The sequence below is a fragment of the Canis lupus genome, chromosome 6, assembly GCF_003254725.2.
Source record: "Canis lupus dingo isolate Sandy chromosome 6, ASM325472v2, whole genome shotgun sequence".
Lineage (NCBI taxonomy): Eukaryota > Metazoa > Chordata > Mammalia > Carnivora > Canidae > Canis > Canis lupus.
The window spans coordinates 4,090,821-4,111,294 of record NC_064248.1 but is presented as its reverse complement, the minus strand read 5'-3'; the positions used below and the strand labels follow the sequence as shown (position 1 = coordinate 4,111,294).

General features: G+C 45.4%; 1 long non-coding RNA gene across 1 annotated transcript; it reads left to right on the top strand.

The window, feature by feature from the left end:
- The first annotated feature begins 393 nt into the window (after positions 1 to 393).
- Positions 394 to 2,894, top strand: LOC112646116 (uncharacterized). Its single transcript, XR_003127474.3, has 2 exons — positions 394 to 531; positions 2,372 to 2,894. It is a non-coding gene; the product is annotated as an uncharacterized LOC112646116 (long non-coding RNA).
- Positions 2,895 to 20,474: the final 17,580 nt, after the last annotated feature.

Genomic DNA, 20,474 nt, shown 5'->3' with positions numbered 1-20,474 from the left:
AAAAAGGCTCCCTCCCTCCGTGTGTGTGTGTGTAAGTGCATGTACGCCTCCCTTTAAGAGTGGGAAAACATTTCTCCGAATCCTCTATTAGACCTTCTCAATTCTCAGTGACCAGCATTGTGTAACAAACCCATGCCTAAATCAATCAGCAGCAAGAGAGGGATTACCATGATTGGATTAGTGAAGCACAGATTACAGGAACAGAATCAAGTCTGCTAGAAAAAGAGGACGGTATTGGGCTGGCAACCAACACTATGTTCCGCAAACACCCCCACTCCGCCCCTCGCAGGCTGCATTAGGTGACCTTGTGCTGCCTGTGCCCCCAATTGTTACCTCTCTCAGAAATCTGAACTCTTTATGTCATAATTGGCTGTTCACTTACACGTCAACTCATTCATCTTTGAGCTTCTTAAAGCTGGACCTGGTGGCTCAGTCGCTGTTATACCTGAGAGCCCTGTACATGCTTGGGGCTTAAGGATGAATGAAGGAATAGAGGAACGGCCTCAAGGATGACAGCCATTGGGTGCATAGGTAAACAGTAGCCCTCTAATATGGGCATTCTTTTTCCCATTCTAAACTTGGAGAAACTCCCCTTAACAAAGGGTGAACAACTCCTCCAGCATCATGTGGTCCAGAGCAGAGCCAGAACTTAACTTCCAAGCCACTGGTTCCAGATTCAATGTTGGATCCAACAGAAATGATAAGGAGGCCAGAGTATGAAGTGGCCTGCCTAGCATCCAGACTGGCAGTGCTGGAGCTTTGTAAAAATACTTTTATTAATGTGCGTAAGACCCATTTAAAATTTTGAGCATAGACACATGTGAATAATCCTAAGAATTTTCCTCTACCTGACTCAAATCCTACTCTGCCTTCAGCTTTTTTCATCCCAGAAACATTTATGTAACAAATGGACCCCAATCTTTTAGGATTCTGCTTGCAATCCTGACAAATTAAGGACCCTGAAGAATCAATTATTTTTACTTATCTCCCAGACCGAAGGGGAGGAAGCCCTCTAATTCTGGAACTTTGGCTTTGAAACCTCTTGAAAGCATTACAGAAAATCCAAGGGAATTAGACAATAAGGATTCTTTCAAAACAGTAGGATTTAAAGGATCTTATTACCTACTTTATAATCTTACCTTAAGGCTGTAGAAAGTATTAATTGGAGCAAAGACATCCAAAAGGGAACAGTTACTATAAGTCATCCATATTGTTGAAGACTGTCTTTTTATCTCTTTAATTTGTTACATTGCCTCAACCTCAGCAACTCTTTCAGATAAACCTATACAACTCCTGACTCCCTGGTGTATATATTTTTTTTCCTGGGCACAGAGAAGAAAAGAGAGAGAGAGAAAAAAAAAAGCTAAGCCAAGTAAATCAATGGCACTTCAAATCCCATTTCCTGCCTGATCAGTGGCTGATCCCTCCAAGAAAAGTGGGGTGGAAAACAGAGCAGGCTGGCTCCAGGCAAATAGAAAACCTCCAAGCATCTCTAGAGGAGGCTTACATGTGGCCTGCATCCCCAGCATCCAATTCTTACTGGAAATAATATACCGTTTCTCCACGGAAAGTGTGAAACGCTGTAAAATAAATTGGAATGGCTGCAAACCCCTCTGATAGATGAAAGCTGGATGCACAAATCGGATCCTGTTGTTCCTCACTGGTGAGGCCTTGGCCACTACCTTTATCCCACTCTCACATTTCTGCTGTGGGAGTGGAAATACTTCTTATTTTTTTATTTGAAATAATAATCTTTGACAAAAATGTCACAGTCCCATAGAAAATGGTGGGGGAAAAGAGACTTTCAATCTTCAGAAAGGAAACAAAAAGCAAGATCAAGTACTATTTTAGGAAAATTGGTCTGTGTATAATTTCCTCTCCCAATTTGTAAAAGGTTTCTGAGTGTGTTAGGCTATCACATAACTCCTTTTTTCTTCATAAGTGCTGCCTTTCTGAGGGCAAGCTAAGGTACTGAGATATTTCTCAAATCGTGGTCCTTGTATTGATCAAAAAATGCATATTCCTGGATGCTGCTCTCAGATCTATTGAATGTGAAGCTCTGCGGGGGAGGACCCCAAACCAGAAATGTTCGAAGCTCTTTGGGTGATTCTTACACATGCTAAAGTTTTAAGAATATTGGTATTGTGAATGAACTCATAGGCTTTAGGGTCAGAAAGAACAAGGTTTGCTGAGCCTACTGCCAGCTTAATAAACAAGGGAAATTAACTACTATGAGGAAAGGGTATGCATCTCATATTTCTTGGCTTAAGTGGGCAAAAAAAGATATTTATGAAGATCAGTGGTTCCAAAACATGAGTCTCACAGACATTTTCTAGATTACAACCAACCAACTCTATTTTATTTTTTTCAGGTAGGATCTACGCACAACATAGGGCTTGAACTCACAACCCCAAGATCAAGAGTCACATGCTCTACCAACTGAGCCAGCCAGGTGTCCCAGACACCCAACTTTATTTCATGGAGAGTCCACTGCCCTTTCAGGGCAATGCTGTGTTCAGTGCTATGCTTACTTGCATGATTTTTGTTGCTGTCTTTCTTAAATCCTTTAATTTGATCATAACTTGTACCATCGGCCCTCTGTTTTGATTCTCACTCATTCTGCATATGTCTACATGGTGGATTCAACAGAATAGCAGCCACACTGAAACATGTTGGATTCAGACACGCAACCTCCTTGATTGTTTGGACATGCTCTGAAGGATTCTAAACTTAGAAAGAGCCAAAGGGCTGACACAAGAAAACCTGGGGCCTGGGCAGTGGGTGATTTAATTGGTAAGGATCCTGGAGCTATTTTGAGTCTGGCTGACACTCAGCAGAGCCAAGGCACGCAGAAAATAGTGATGAAATGGATTAAAGAATGGATTTGTGTATTTCTCCAGCTTGCTCTGATTGCAATAGTAGAAAACAACTTGAGTGAGCTTAAGTAGATAATGATGGTGATGATGATGATGGGACATTTCAGGGAATCCAATGAAAAGCTGGACAACCAAACCAATAGAAAGATAGGGAGCCAGGGCAGCTCTTGGGTTTTCAGAAAGAAGAGTTGATTGGTCTTGGTTCTGGGACCCTGATTTTATTTGATTCTGCTCCTAACACCCACTCTCTCCAGAGAAAGACTTAATGACGCCCCCCCCCCCCGCCCGTTTCAATATGCCACAGCTTGGAGGCAAGTGTCACACAGTGGCATCATGGGTGTTCTGGAGGCCCAGCCCTGTGAGGGGGGTAGCCTATTTTCCCGAACAGCATCCTAGGACACCTCATTGGCATTTACCATGATCTAAAAAAAAAAAAAAAGAAGCAAACTAAAATAGACTGTAAAGTCCCAGCAGACTGGTAGCCTGTTGAGGGCAGGCCAGGCTCTGTGCCTGATTCATATCTCTGACACCTCTTACAAGGGCTTAGTGGCTGGGAACAGTAGTTTTAGACTCAGCCTGCCTCAGTTTGATTTGCCACTTTACCAAAGTTACTCATCTGACCTTGGACATGTCTCTTAACTCTCAAGCTACTGTTTATTCATTTGTAAAATAAGAGTAGCGCTACCACCTAACTCCGGGTCGTTGCAAGGATGAAATGCGAGTGCTGCCTTCTACCTGACACCACCAGACTCGGAGATTCCCCCATCTTCCAATCACTACTGGGAAAACCATAGCCCCAGCCCAGGTGGAAAGGTATAAACCTCATTAACTGACAGCAGCAAGACAGTTTTCAACATGAACCTGTTGGATAATAAATAAATTATTTCTTTAAATCTAAAAGAGACAGTCCAAGGGCAGTTGTCCAGAATTTTTAGAAAGGTCCCTTAACAGTGAGGTGTTCTCTATGATGAACCAATCCCAACACCCCTCCAGATGACCTCCATTGTGGATCTCCTCGCTGTCTTCCCTGATTTCAGAATAGCCACTCTCATGCTCTGCTTCTGCTACAGGAATCATTCAAATGGCTACTTGATATAATGGAGTAAGAAATTAGTTGGAGTCTTGCCTTCTACCACACTCACCTCCAGCCTCTGCTCCTCAGGGCTGGGAATAGAAACAGGATCTGGAGTCCCACTAGAGGATGAGCTCTATGCCTGTACCTACAAGTGCTTGGAGAGGTCAGGACCTACCTAGGGTGTGGCTTCAAGGAAGCCCACGAGGCCAAGCCTTGGGACACCAGCAACATGGGTGTTCTGGAAGCTAATCCCTGTCACCAGGTCTGCTACCAATACGAGGTCTCAGGGGCATTGCTAGGCAGTGCTAGACAGCGCTCCAAAGAGTGTCATGGCTACCCCCAGGGAGCATCCCATTCTGATTTTGATGAGACTGTGTAAACCTTCGAGTTCTTCTACAGTCAAATAAAGGACACATCCCAAATATCAGACTGACCTCAGCCAGTTGGGGTCATGGAGTTTTATTTAGATTTTTCATTGAAGAAATATGGCATTTATTGCACTTTCAATTAGGTGGAGTGTACACACTAGTATCATCTAACCTCCCTCCTGTTCCCTGAGGTGGGCTTCTGTACTCCCTTCTCAGAGGGGGCAAATCCTTCAGCAACGACTATTCAGTGGTTGGAATTGGAGACCAGACAAGCAAAGCACATGGTCAAAGAGGGGCAGTGATTTCACCCTTCAGGTGGCTTCAGCCACATGCCCACAACTGCAGAATGAGGGTAGAGTCTGCTGAGCATGGGCTTACAAACCTGCTTCAACCCACAAAAAGCCAGCAGGGCCTGGGCACTGGAGAGACGACCCAGACCGTGTAAGGTCCAGGTGCATAGAAGCTCAGAGAAGCCATCAGAAAGGGGCCAGCAGCAGGAAAGAAAGGCAGAGAGGAACAGGGAGGCTCAGATAAGGGCCAGAATAACCAGCCCCTAGGATTCAGCAGTGCTTAGAGCTCTAGCATTCCAAAAATAACTCCAAACCAAGATCTTCGTGATTATCTTAATAATCATTAACTTTTATGATGATCTATGCACTGTGCTAAGCCCTTTATATATGTTAATTTCACCTAATTCCTCAGGCAACCCTGCCAAGTCGTATTAAGAACCCCACCTTATAGAGGAAGAAACAGAGCAGGTAATTTACCCAAGATCACTGAGCTAGTAAGCAAACAGGCCCTTGCCTCTTGAAGCAGCAAATTTTCACTTTCATCCTCTGCACAGGAAAAGCTGACCGGGGGCTTGGGCAGGTCTCATCCTACCAGGGAAGAATAGAACTCTGGCTGGGGTGAGGGCACCATGGGGCAGGGGCCAGACTCCTCTGACAGCCTCCCCACTTCCTTCTTCAAGGACAACAGAAGAGGCAAACAGAATTGATTTAAAGTACAATAGATTCTCAACTCATGGTAATCATGTTCTATAAAGTCCCCATGAACACTGAATTGGCAAATACTGAACCCTGGCTCCTGGAGAAATACAGTTAGGTTCCTGTGAGCCTCTGGTCACAACATTTTCACCAACCACATTAATACATGACCTTGTTTTATGCATATGTCTGTTTCAAGACATCTTAATAAATATATAATGTTGATTCATTAATATTGAAGTCACAGCCAATAGCACCGTAACTCTGCCTGAACAAAGCTTAGCTAACACAAGTGTTTTCTCCATAAAGCACATCACAACCTTCTGGCATGTGGGAACACGAAACTGTGAAAATGTGGCACCAAATTGACCATGAAAAGGACACTTGTTGACAGTGTGAGCACTGGAACAAAGAGAGCATCACCTCATCCAACCTCATCTGGGAAGGTGTATGTTGGGCCACTCAAATTTTCTGCTCTTCTGTGCATGTCACAAACAGTTTCAAAAGAGCCATGAATATTGACTTGGTGATTACAAATAACTTCTAGCAAGTAAGGAAACTCACAAGTGTGGGATTTGTGAGTAATGAAGATCATTTTGACTGTAGCTTCTCCACTAGCTGTGTCGCCTTGAGCAAGACAAGCACCAGAGCCCATTTACCCATCTGTAAAATGGGTCTAACATCAGCCTTATCCCAGGATTGCAGAGGGCTGAAATGCTGATGATCATGCAGGGAAGCAGGCCACGGAAGCTTTGTGATATGGGCTCAGAGAGCATTCATTCCCTTCTCTCTCTCTACCCAGGGACTGACTTGGATCGTGTGCAATCCCTACAGTGGTAAAAAAGACAAGGCTAAGTGAGAGTTCAAGGTCACACAGCTTAAAAGCATCTGACCCCAGAATGTTAGGAAGAAGGACCCGCTTTAACTCCTCTCAACCATGGCTGAAATAATGGTATGTGACTGGCCTTGGCTGTCCGTATGCTTTCCTTCCATCTTCCTTCTCAATTCCTCCCCTCTTGGCTCAGGGAGATTGATTCAATGGCAGAAGAAAACCAGAGCTGGTTGGCGTAGGCCTGGCGAACACCGTCACGTGGCAGGCCTGCCTGCGGGGAGTTCACAGAGTCAAGTGCAGGCATTGAATCCTGACACATCCCAGGACCAAAGTCATCTTCATCTTCCAGCGCTTTCCAGGCCATTCATTCACCAAATAGACAAATATCTGCATTTTTGTAGATAAAATGAATGCAGAAGGAGCTATTTCCAAAGATAGATGACTGTCCTTTTTCCTTCAGCAAAGTTTAAAAAGGTAAAAATTATCATATTATGGGCACAGTGGTCATGGAGAGAAAATGAGGCGACTGCTCTACAGGGGAAATTGCTCTCCCTGCATGGGAATGTTTTAGCATTAAATTAACTCTCCTATCTCCTGCCTGCTAATAGGAAAGCTTTCACCTCTCTGTTTGGCAGGGGATCTGCATTTGCATTTAGATGGACCTGTTGTAAAGATGGCCCAGCGCAGGGGCCTCCATCCCTTATTTACAATAGCAGCCAAGTGATAAAATGATTATCACATAAGTGGTTGTTTCACTGGTTTAGATAGGGCTGGAACCAGAATGGGGAAGGCTGTCATCTGAATTAGTCAATGAAAGGAAAGAATCATTTTTCCCCCACGGTGAGCATCCCGTGCCCCCCTTGACAACACGGAGGCGTGCTCTCTCCCTCCTGACTGCCCGAGCTAGGTGGCCGGAACAGCTGGACACTGGGAGGAAAGATGGTAGTGGCCTCTGCTGCTGCTGCTGCTGCTGCTGCTGCTTCATGGACAGATTGCACGTTACCATTTGCAAATCTTCTTGCATCTCATTGGAGGTTGGCAGCACATGGATTGTTGTTCCCATTTTTTGGACTTTGCGGGTGGGATGCAATAATTGTCCCACTGTCATACCTACAAAATGATAGCATTTAAATGAGATCCTGACCCCAACACACACTGTTTCCTGCCAACAAGCCTCCTTATCATCCATCCATCCACCCATCCACCCTCCTGGTGAGCACCTAGAATGGAAAGTACACAGAAGTGAGAATGCAGCAAACTAGAAGCCATTCTGATTTCTGCTACTAACTGTGTGATTTGGGGCAACCCCCTCTCTCCCGCCACTCGTCTGGTTTTCCAAGTTTTTATCTGTAAAAACAAAGAATCCGGACAAATGCAGTGGTAAGAAAAGCTTGCTTCTCTTGTCTGAATGTTCTGGATCTCTCTAACATCACATATGCACCCGACCTGTGCACTGGGGGAGCAAAATGAGCAGCTGTTGCAGCTGTCAAGAAAGTCAGTCTGTTCCCAGCCACACAGTGGTATTTCCCAGACTTTAGCTGCCATTTGAATCATCTGGAGGGCTTGTTAAAATAGTTTCCTGGGCCCCAGAGATTCTGATTCAGTGAGTCCAGGATGAGGCCCAAGAATTTGCCTTTCTAACAAGTTCTTGGGTCATGCTCATGCTGCTTGTCCAGAAATGACAGATGACATTTTGAGAACCACTGCTCTAGAGATAAGAAAGATCATACCACTGCAGGAAGGACTATCTTTGCACACTTGTGATAACCTAATATGGTACAAACCCAACCACTGAGGTAGCTCACCATCCAAATGTCCTTATGGACTAGGGGAATAATGACCATAGTCAGGGGCCACAGCAACACAGAAAAAAAAGAGAAACTGATCTTGAAACGTGCCAGTGGAAAAATTCTTACTTTGAAGAAATTCTACAGTTGTCATTCAGGTCTTTGGAAAGCTGATCAACTAGTGGGTATTGGTCATATGTCCTGTAGTCAATAGAACTGTAATGTCCTTTTATCAGGTGGCAGGTAGAAAGACAGACAGATTAGGGCCCAAATCAACTGCATGGGTCCACAGGCAGAGCACTCAGGGAGACCCAAGATAACCAGGTAAGTGAAGCCCTGCTTTCATAACAGATATTGTGCTGTCCCTCTAGGGTCACACTAATGAGTTTCTGTCACACTGCTGAAAGACTGGAATCTACTCCCACATCCCACCCAGAAGGAATTAGTACAAAGCAAACTCCACATCTCTCCACATCTCCGGCTGGGCACCAAGAATTCCCAACAGGATAAAATAATGAGATGGTGTCCCAAGATTTCCCACACAAATTCAATTCCCCGTTCCTGAGTGTTCCAGTGTTTAAGGCAATTCATTGCTCCAAAGTCAATGTCCCATCATAGTATGGATGGGAAAACCATCCTCAATAAAAAGGAGATGCTTGATAAAAACATCCCAGATCACGCTCTTGCCATGAACCCCATGGAAACAAAAGACCAGAGGAATGAGGAGGGCAGGAGTGGTGGCAGCTCCCTCAGAGGCTAGCTCACCCCAGCTTCGGATTGATGCTTATATTAGTAAAGTAGGGATCAGTAAAATAGGGAACATTTCCTATCATCCACACTAAAAAATGAGAAAAGGATTAAAAAAAAATATCCCAGGACATCCAAAGTATGTTTCCTCCAGTCTATACTCTTTAGTCTCAGAATGGCGTGCACCCATCTCCTGCCCACCTCCAGTATCACACACACGTGCACACGCACACACACAGGATCCCCATCTTGCTCTCCATCTCCCCTCACTGCTACCCCTTAGTCAAAGTCAAAGACTCAGTTGTTATCTGAGTATGGCTGATATAGGAGGGAAACATAAGAGGAATGACAATTGATGATAACTGAACATCCTACCCAGCGAGGCCCCTCACCAATATATATACATATGTATTTAGAGAATGCACATGTGCAAGTCAGGGGAGGGCCAGAGGCAGAGAATCTTAAGCAGGCTCCATGTTCAATGCAGACCCCAACACAGGGTGAATTTTATGACCCTGCAATCATGACCTGAGCCAAATTAAGACTTTGGATGCTTAACGTACTGAACCACCCAGCACCTTGACCAATATACTTTTTTATAGTCCTTGTACCATACCACAACTTTTCTGTGCCAATTTAGCCAAGATGGAATTATGTGTCCCAGAGTCTCCTTCCCTGCAGTTGTTGGTTAGTGTGGACCAGAGCAGACATTTGGTGTGAGATTTACAAGACGCCCCTGAACAGCTGCCATATTCCTTCTTTGCTTGTTAGGTTGGGGCACCTATTTCAGCTTAAGTGTAGTGTGGCTCATCTCTGGAGCACCTGGTTGGCACAGTGAGGCAACTTGCTGGTCACACAGCCAAGAAATGGTAGATCTGGTATCCTAACCTTCAAGGTCTGGTGAACCAGGTAGTCCAAAGTCATGTGGCAGGTGCACAGAGGGTCTTCCTGGCAATGCATTGTCTTTAACATGAAAAAGATAGAAGGTCCCTCTGTTTTGTGCTCTTTTCAATAAAATAAACACATAGATAATATTTTAATAGAACTGTAGATCATCATCTACCGTGTATAAGTAATCGCTGATCTTCCTGTTGAGATTTGAACATTCATTAGAGCTTCCTGCCCAGCCGGCCTTCAGAAAATGGGGTCAGCAGAGATGCCCGGGTGAGTGGGGAAGCTGACTGCCCATGCCAGACGCCGACAGAGAGCAAGTTAAAAGATTGCCAGCTGCTGCTGTTGCTTCACCTCTAACCCCCGCTGTGGGGTAATGACCCCTGAGAGAGAAGAGGGAAGGCCGGACAGAGAGCAGGAGGGAAAATGTAGATGAAAAGAAATCAGAAGGCTTTTTCTTTCATGTTTCAAGTACCAAATTATGCTTGACATTTGAATTTTCCCCAAGGCTCACTTCCATGAAATCATGCCAAATTACCCTGAAAGTGTTGGAGCTTCCCGGAGAGACTTTTGACTGTAATCAAACAGGTTCCTTCCATTGTTCCAGACATTCTGCAAGGATCTAGAGGAGAAAGGATTGGAAGGGCAGGCAGGCGGGGCAGGGGAGGGGGAGCTAGCCAAGCAATGGTGTGGTGGCTGCCTTTCTGGTCGGTCAGGGACTCACCACCATCAACCCGGGCATTGACACAGCTCGCCAAAATGCAGACATCCCAGGGAGCCCTCTGGATACAAGGAGATGAAAACATTCCAAAGCGAAGGCCCTTGTAATGAGCCTCACACAGGCTAACATTCTGGAGTTTATTGCAAGGTGGGCACTGCGCACTGGGACCGGGACTCATTTGAACTTCACCACAGCCAGGCACTACTATTATTCAGTTTGCAGGTGTGAAAGCTGAAACTAAGAAAGAGAAAGGAACCTATCTTGGCCTTTTGGATGCCAGAGCCAGAGCCACAGCCAGAGCCTACTGCCTTGATGAACAGGTGTAATGCCGGTGCCACAAGCAGAAGAAAGGAGCGTCAAGGGGCCAAAATGCACTGAATATCAAAATATCAATGAGTGTCATCATTGATTGAATCAACCAAACCATCCAATTTCAGGGGCCTCATCTAGACTCGCTGATATTCACTGACTAAGCATAAAACACACATTCTATCCTGTCCTTCTGCTGGACTTGCTGACGTTGACACCTGATGGAAAAAAAGTCTTTTTTTTTTTTTAAGCTTTTATTTATTTAATCATGAGAGACATGCAGAGAGAGGCAGAGACACAGGCAGAGGGAGAAGCAAGCTCCCTGTGGGGAACCGGCTGCAGGACTCAATCCCAGGACCCTGGGATCACGACCTGAGCCAAAAGCAGACACTCAACCACTGAGCCACTCAGGTGCCCCAGGAAAATAATTTTTACAACCAGCGGAAGCTCACCATTGCATCAGAGGTCAAAATAGGTCCTGATCCAACAGGTCCTTCTGGATTGATCTAATGAGAAGCTAATCCTGTTTCCTGAGGACTCCTTGCTGGCTTTGCTGTCTGAGCTGGCCACAGACTGTGGTTTGCCTCTTTGTGCCCATTGCACTTTGTTCATTGCTCTGTGCAAGCACTGCATTTACCTTCCCCTTGCACAGATGCAGGTGTAACTGAGGTCCTCATCATTCCCTCACCTGGGTTACTCTTAAAACCTCTTAATGATTTGACTCTTGACTCCTTGCATTTCTGCCAGAGGGATCTAGAAGTAAATCTGCTCCGCAGCCTCCCACAGTTCCCCACTGCTCTTGGGATCCAGCCCCGATACACCAAGGCCCTGCTCCCTCTGGGCCCACCAGTCTCCAAGCTGCTCCTTTCCCTGTGCTCCACCAACTATGACTCATCAGCATGCCTACAAGTGCACGTGATTTCTTTACCCTCAAGAACTTTGTGTGGCACCCTCAGATCCTTGGGCAGATAAAGCTGTAGTGATGACCAGACATGAGCAAACTTGTCCTCATTCTTCTGGTTCCATCAAATGCCACTTGTAGGCACAAGGATCAGCAGTCAACCTAAAGCAACTGCCTCCACTTTGTCTCTATGACAACTTGATGGTTGCATGGGATTGACCAAAGTGATCCTGAGTGACCATGGGGGTTTTGGCCATGAGTGACTACTGAATAGGCAACACATAGAACCCACTAGTCATCTGGGGGTCTCCAGAAGCATGGAAACCACAGTCAGCACCACAGGAAAAGGCAACTTTGACTTCCAAACAGCAGCACTCAGGGAAGTGAACTTGGAAGATACTTCGGTCATTGCCCTCATTAGGATTCGTGCATCTCTTTTGAGGTTTTTACTTACAGATTGAGCTCAGCTTCATCACAGAGAGGGCCCCCATGCTTCTGAGGGTGAACCACGTGCCTGCCTCCCCAGCACCCACCTCACTCTGCCTACTGTATACTTGGAGGTGTTAGTTTAGCAGATGGGGCACATGCCTTTCTATTGCTGCAGGAAGCCTCTGAGACTCCCAGACCAGCTGGCTGGACCTTGGCATTCTGCTTAGTTGCAGTCAGTCTCTTTCCCAGAGGGCTGAGCCCCCAGCTGTTTCTCGGCTTCCACTCCCAATGAACTAGAAGCACCCTGATGTTCCTTTTCCCTCTCTCCTCCAACAAACCAACTCAGCAAGTCAACCTGGTACTGCTGCACAGAGGTGAATGACAGATGTCCCAGCTCCCAAATGCATCCAAAGTGGCTGGCGATTCACCACTATTCCCTCCCTATTCTTTCTCTCTTTTCAATCACTTAGGTTTTCCTGCCTTGGACTTAGTGCTGACCCAAATCAGCTCTACATGGCCAACTGTGCCCTTTGAATATCAGAATTTCTACTTCTTTGAGGCAAATCTCACGTCTGGACTCGTTCTGCTAACCTGGGCCCTACCTGTACCTGGCATCTTCCCCTGAGCTGTGACTCAAAATATTTCATTTTAATTAGAGCATCTCCCTCTCTGTAGGATATACTGTGGTAATCTGCAAATGCCTAGTGACATCACGCAGCTCGGTGCTTTACATAGCATAGGTTTTCAATGAATATTTGATTCGAACCATTAACAGTTATAATTCACGGTGACGAATAGTGGCTACAAGCTGGAGATCATCACTACTAAAATCCCTTGTATAAAATATGGTGGAATCGTAAATAGAGGTGTCAGAGGTTGGGTTTCCTGAGAAGCAGCTTCTGAAATGCAGAGCAAGTTTATTAGGAAGCACCCCCCCCCCTCTGGGGGATCATAGTTGTGAAAGGCCAGGGAAGGAAATGAGATCGACAGAGAAAAGAGTGAGCCTTCAAGGAATCTGAAGGAAGGTCCCAGCAAACCTCAAGCCAACTTGGGAAGCTACCAACCTGGGCTGGCACAGCAGAGCTGTCCCGAATTGAGGAAAAGAGATTGAGCTTTTAATTCTTGCACTGGCTGATCCCTGGGTGCAGGTTGCCCCAGAATGGACATGTGATGTTGGGTGAGGTGTCTTTCTTCAGCCAAAGTACTTTCTATAGAAAACTGAAGGCTACAGGTTGTCCGTTGGCAGTACTTCTACCAACAGAGGAATAAATCTTTCATCCCTCAAGGGGGACCTGAGTGGCATCTCTCATCATCCAGCAAAGAGGCAGACAATGCCCTCTATCCTTCAACAAACCAACTCAGCAAGTCAACCTGGAACTGCTGCACAGAGATGAATGACAGATGTCCCAGATCCCAAATGCATCCAAAATGGCTCTTCACCACTATTCCCTTCCTATCTTTTCTTCCTTTCCGATGCCCCCGACCCATGATTTTGAATGTCACAGTCTCATCTTCTTTCTAAGGGAACACTTTCTGTCAAATCAGAAAAGGCAATACTACTATTCCCCCTCTAAGATTAGCAGATGGCAGGTTTAGCAGCTGATGAAGAAGTGAAGGATGTCAGAACACAGTATACTAGAGCACAGCATGATGGAAACCAAGATAGCATAGAGGTCAGACCAGAGAAGTGGGAGCAGTTGTATACCAGGCAGTACCAGGCAAGACAAGCCAGGGTGGGAAGATGGGGGATCAATGGAGGATGCCAAGAGCTGGAAGGAGAGGATGAACAGAGCAGGACATTTATAGTTTGGCCTCAGGGCAGAAGGCAAGACAACTGCTATGGGACCGTGGACCATCCTTGGGATCATCAATGGATGACCTGACTCAGTTCTACTCTAGGGTAGTGCCTTCTGGCCTGGGACCCATGCAGCCTCTTTCTAAAGCCCCATCTTCAATGGAACCATCTAAAACAGTGAAAGCATATTATGTTTTTCTAAAATCTGACTTCCTAAAACCTAAATGGCAAATCGGGAATCAGTGAGGATCGTAAGGCATCATCGGCTGTTAGGTCTGGATGGGCGCCCAGAAAGGAACTGATACAGAGGGAGTGAAGCCCTTCCTGGGAAGTGAGAATCAGCCTCCTTGCCAGCTTCTCCCTGGACTTACAACTCCTCCGGAGGCAGCAGGCGGCTCTGGAACTTGCTCTCCATCTGTGCAGGTCCAGAGATCTTCCAGGTCTCATCTCTGGGGCTCTAACTTGGCCAACTCATAGTGAAGTGTAGGCCTGAGATGCCAACCTTGGTGACATGCATTCAGATGCACAGAGAAAGCGTGTCTTAGGCTACAGGAAACATGGCATGTTTTCTCTTGTGCTTGCACTTAAATGTTCACACAGTTAAGAGGCTCGTGAAAAGGTACATGTAGCTTGAATTAAAACAGTAAGAGACAGTTTTGCTCTGACCCTTCATTTAAAAAAAAAAAAAAAAGGCAGCCATGAAGACATACTACTCAATTCTTCTTTTAAGAAAGAAGTTGCTGGGGTGCCTGGGTGGCTCACTGGTTGAGTGTCTGCCTTTGGCTCAGGGCATGATCCCGGGGTTCAGGGATCGAGTCCCACATCTGGCTCCCCGCAGGGAAGCCTGCTTCTCCCTCTGCCTATGTCTCTGCCTCTCTCTCTCTGTGTCTCTCATTGAATAAATACATAAAATCTTTAAAAAGAAAAAAGAAAGAAAGAAGTTACTCTTCCACTATAAGGAGTGCAACCAGATGACAGCTTCCAGCTGCAATATTTGGCTAAGGCCAGAGTCTTCCCAGAGAGTCCCCAGTCAATGACTGAGCTCGGAGGGGGCACCAGGGCCTGGGCAGTTCTGCCCCAACACAGGACTTCTCCATAGGCAATCTGCACTGGAGCTCCCCGTTCAGCTGGCTAAGATTTTCCAGGAGCTGCACCACTGTGTCACACTCTTCCCACCCTTTATCTCTTCTTCTCCTCCTTCTTCTATGTGCATCATGCCTGGGTAATGGTCTGACAGCTTCCTCTGCCCCTGACATACTGGTCTGTAGGCCTACCTGGCTCCACCTATTTATCTCTCATGAGTAAACTCCTGGAATCAGCAGGGCCTGAATTGGTACAGTATCATCTTAGGATAGGATACTGAGGATAGGATTAGGATACTGAGATCCAGGGAGGCTAAATGACCTGCATTAGGTTGCAATACAAGGTGATAGAGAACAGACAGCATTTATGTCTTGAGAGATAAATATCATAGTCTAAAGCCCAACACCTCCATCCCTGTTAGTCGATGAATTATCTAAGATTCCAGCCAGGGATGGTTGATGGTGGACCTGCCATGGTTTGGGCTGTGTGTTCATGAAGACCAGAGACATTCGGGTCAGTGCCAGAATGTCAGCAAGCAAGCAGAAGGTCCAGTCTGCCACTCTGGGAAGAGTGTCAGCACAGGTGTTAGGATATCATTAGGACTCACAGAGAATCATAAAAGGAATGTCTTGAAAATCCAATTCCCGAATGAGATAAGAAACAGAAACCTGGAATGGGGACTGGCCACAGACATGCTCCTAAGGAGGTCTACTGACCAGGGGCTTTCTCACCCCATCACACCTGTGCTAGTTCTCTACTCATGCCATCTCAGAGCAAACTGGACAAATGGGATCTGAGAAAAGCCAATGTCCTTCGGTGCCTTGGTTCCTTCCAGTTGGAGCAGCAGGGTTAAAAAACACAACATGGCTATAGCTAAACAGACATTTCTTGGTCATTTTCCAAGCTGATGGGACTTTCAGAGCAGTAAATCATTAATAGGCTCATGTCCCATGAGGAGCAGAGAACAGACCCGCACTGAACAATAACTCTTCCCACTGCATCTGAAAAGTTGCCCAACATTCCAGAGTATGGGGTCCCCTTTTTGCCATCAAAAAAATTCAAAGAGCCCACTCCTCCAAAATAGTAGCATTTACACTTTTTAGCTATTATTTGAGGAAGTGGACAACAGCTGTTCAGATGCTGTGAATGAGGCAATTTTTTAAAAAGATTTTATTTTTTTTTGAGAGACAGAGAGAGGGCAAGAGTGGGGAGAGGGGGAGAGAGAATCCTCAAGCTGACTCCTTGTGTACACACACACTGGAATATTACTCACACATCAAAAAGAATGGAATCTTGCCATTTGTAATCGTGTGGATGGAGCTAGAAGATATTATGCTAAGTGAAATAAGTGAGTCAGAGAAAGACAAATACCATATGATTTCACTCCTATGTGGAATTTAACAAACAAAACAGATGAACACAGGGGAAGGGAAAGAAAAAATAAAAGAAGACAAAATCAGAGAGGGTGACAAATCATAAGAGAATCTTGACTCCAGGAAACAACCTGAGGGTTGCTGGAGGGAAGAAGGGTGGGGGTGACTGGGTGATGGGCATTGAGGAGGGCACGTGACGTAATGAGCACTGGGTGTTATATGCAACGGATGAATCACTGAAGTCTACCCTGAAACTAATAATACATTATGTGTTAATTTAAATATAAATAAAACCTAAAACTTGGGCAAAAAAAGACATTTGGTGGAACATGAACCAAAAACCCAGGTCCTCTGATACCCAAAATGCTTAAGGTTCTTTCCACTCTGCCAGAATAGCACTACGTGTAGTGTGTTTGACTCCTCTCTGGTCTCATACATGGAAGGAAATGAACTTCCACTGCCTTAAATGATATTGTCTGAATTTTATTTTATTTTTTTAAAGATTTTATTTATTTATTCATGAGACACAAACACACACACACAATGAGAGAGAGAGAGAGAGAGAGGCAGAGACACAGGCAGAGGGAGAAGCAGGCTCCATGCAGGGAGCCTGATGTGGGACTCGATCCCGGGTCTCCAGGATCATGCCCTGGGCCGAAGGCAGGCGATAAACCGCTGAGCCACCCAGGGATCCCTTGTCTGAATTTTAAACCAGATTATGGTCAAGTTCCTAAAACAGACAAATCCTGAAGTCTCCCCATCAACCTTTTCTACCACGCAAGCTGTGCTGGCCTCTCTACAGCTTAGAATCCTGTCCTCCCTGGTGTGAGTTCCTGTTAGTGGTGTTAGTGATAGTGGCCTGTTTCTCTACATACACATCCTTAGTGCCCAGGACAGAGTAGGAGCTTTTTATTGAAATGCTTCTTTTAAAAAAATTATTTATTTGACAGATAAAGAGACAGCACGAGCAGAGCAAGCAGGGTGAGGGGTAAAGGGACAAGCAGACTCCCTGCTGAGCAGGGAGCCCAACACGGGACAGACCTGATCCCAGAACCCTGGGATCATGACCTGAGCTGAAGACAGACACCTAACCGTCTGAGCCACCCAGGTGCCCCTAAGAAGTGCTTCTTGACTATCCAGGAAATGGCCTTGAGAGGCCTTAGCAGGATGGAATTTCCATGGACTGGAACAGTATGCAAGGAAATCTAAGATGCTATTTATTTTATTTTTTAAAAAGTTATTTATTTATTTGAGAGAGAGCACAAGCAGGAGGGGCAAAGGGAGAAGGAGAGAGAATCACAAGCAGACTCCACCCTTAGTGCAGAGCCCTACCCGGACCTCCATCTCATGACCCTGAGATGACCACTGGAACCGAAACCAAGTGTCTGACACTTAACTGACTGAGCCACCAAGGTGCCCCTCTAAGATTCTATTTAAAGCACAGAGTCCCTTCTACTTTGCTCAGATAGAAATCAAGAGACCAAAGGGGCAGAATCCAGGTCATGGGTCTGTCAGTCCATGAGTCAACCAATGACCATCAGACAATAAGAACCTCATGCCATGGGTTTCATTCTGAATATAACAGCAGCACCAATGAAAAAGAAATGATTTGCAGACCCACTACAATGCTGGACTATACCTACCAAATGCCAAACAGTAAATTATAAAACCGAATGGATGCTTGAGCACCAGCGAGAGAAAATAATTATATCCAGCCATTTCCATCTGTGTACGGAGCTACAATAAACCAAAACCATTCTGTGCTTTAATTCTGTGCACAGAGTTCTGATTAATTGCCAGTTTCTCAAACTCTTTAAAGTCTGACATTTCAAAACATAAATATTGTAGGTTTGCAGATTGTGGTCTGGTACGCCTGTCGGGCATCAATTTCTGACACGTCAGCAATTCCCCACAGAAGCAATTGAAGGGATGCCTTCTGGCCAAATGGTTCCATTTTCACACGCTCACCTGTAAATCCACACTCTGGTGGAACGTGATGCCACACATCAGAACTCCTGTGTCAGAACTCACGGCAGCCTCCTGCCTGGTTCACGGTCATGTCCCAGGAACTCAGGAACTGAGCGAGGGTCAGGGATCCTGGACCTAACAGGAGAGGGGCCAAGGTTCTCTTGTAGCAAGCTGTTGTGAGGGAAGGTGTTCTCTCTTACCTCAACCACACAGAGAAGCCTTCCTGGGATCACAATGAAAAGTTTTTTTTTTTAAGATTTATTTATTTTGGAGGGAGGTGGGGAGTAGTGGGAAGGGGCAGGGGGAGAGGGAGATACTCAAGTAGACGCCACGCTGAGTGCAGAGCTGGCAATGGGGCTCAAATCCACAGCCCTGAAATCATGACCTGAGCAGAAACCAAGAGTTTGCAGCTCACCAACTGCCCCATTCAGGTGCCCTCTTTGTTTTGTTTTGTTTTTGTTTTTGTTTTTAAGGATTTGTTTACAATGAAAAGGTCTAATCCAGAGTGGAAATACTTCCCTTTGGCTGTTAAGCTTCTACGCAGACTCTCGAAGAGACACACGAATTCAAGTGACTGTAACTTTATAGAAATATGGCACCCAGTGATACTGATCATAAGAATAGCTGATGCTTATTGAGCACTTACTAACTGCTGAATTCCTTGCATGCTCTCTCAGCTACAGCCAGTGGAGAAAACAGAGTCCATATCAGGAGTACAAGAGCAGGCTTGAGTGGAGAGCCTGATACTAAGGTGTGGAAATGGGGGGGGGGGTGAGGCATCCCAGAGGTGAACACCAACAGGAAGTTGGTGCTTTTTCCATCCAACCTCCAACCACATTCAGAGTAACTCAGACCCACTGTGATCTTTCTAACCATGAACTTCACGCCATGTGCTGGTCACTACCTTAATAGCCTTGCCCACTGCCACACTGCCCTTCTTGGCCTGGGGAAGTTCTGGTCACCTGGGGACCCTGTCCTCTGCTTCCCTGGGCAGCCTCTATTCTTTCTTTCTCTGTGCTTCCAAAACCTCAGGGAGGCAAAGCAGTAGATGAGTCGTCATCCACTGGGTTGTCACTCTGCCAGAAAGGTTGCTCCTTGAAGGTGAGGACTATGAATAAGCCATCCTCCCTGATGTGGTAGCCACAAAATCAGGGCTTAGTAAATACAAGTAGTAGAATGACTAGATGAACTAATGCTATTAACGAGTCTAGAGGTAGGAAAAAGTTTCCTCTGACATTATTTTTTTAAACATTTATTTTTTTTAATTTATTTAAGAGAAAAGGCGAGGGGCAAAAGGAGAGAGAGAAAGAGAATCTCAAGCAGACCTTGCGCTGAACCCAGAGACCAACACAGGTCTCGATCCCATGACCCTGAGGTCATGACCTGAGCCAAAACCGAGAGTCGGACACTTAACTGACTGAGCCACCTCTCCTCTGACATTCTTTAGACTCCAAAGCATTACATAATTATATGCTAATAAAAGCTTAAATAAATGAAACAAGGCCATACTAAGGAATTCATAGTTTTCATACCCATCCTCTTCAGGGCATGAAGAGATGCAACACAACAACACAACAACTAATATACTAAATTGCACCTAGATATTCTTTTTTTCTTACCTTTGCTGCCATCCTAGTATCAGGCTATTCATCCATGTAAACTCTAGAATTCATTGAAGTTGAATAACTGGGGTACCTGGGTGGCTCAGTCATTGAGCGTCTGCCTTCAGCTCAGATCATGATCCCAGGGTCCCGGGATCAAGTCCCATGTTGGGCTCCCTGCATGGAGCCTGCTTCTCCCTCTGCCTATGTCTCTGCCTCTCTCTGTGTCTCTCATGAATAAATAAATAAAATCCTTAAAAATTAAATAATAAAATAAATTGGATAACCAGCGGCTATATTTAATATCCATTAAAAAAAAAGGAGCCCATTGTTGAATGGGTTTTAGCTCAGGTCTTTTTGGGTGTCCACCTTGTCTGGGGACACAGTCTGCCACAGTCAGGCCTTTGACATTATTCCTGAATGCAGTGACGTTTCCAACAGTAAACCCTCGTGTTGGGAATCCTCCCTAGCCTGAACAGCTGGACCATTAAGTTCCCATCAAGGCCAAAGACTGGTTTCCATTTCAGTGGTGACATATGTTCTAAAATGTTAATAGAGGTAGGACTAGAGAAGAGTTTTTCTTATATTTCCCTAAATTTTTTATTTAGCACAAGGATTGTGCTATTTTGATTGTAGATATGATTATAAATTACACTACAGATATAGCATAAGTTAGGATACTATCGATATACTACAGCCGCAGATAGATTTGATCACAAATTACACCGTGGA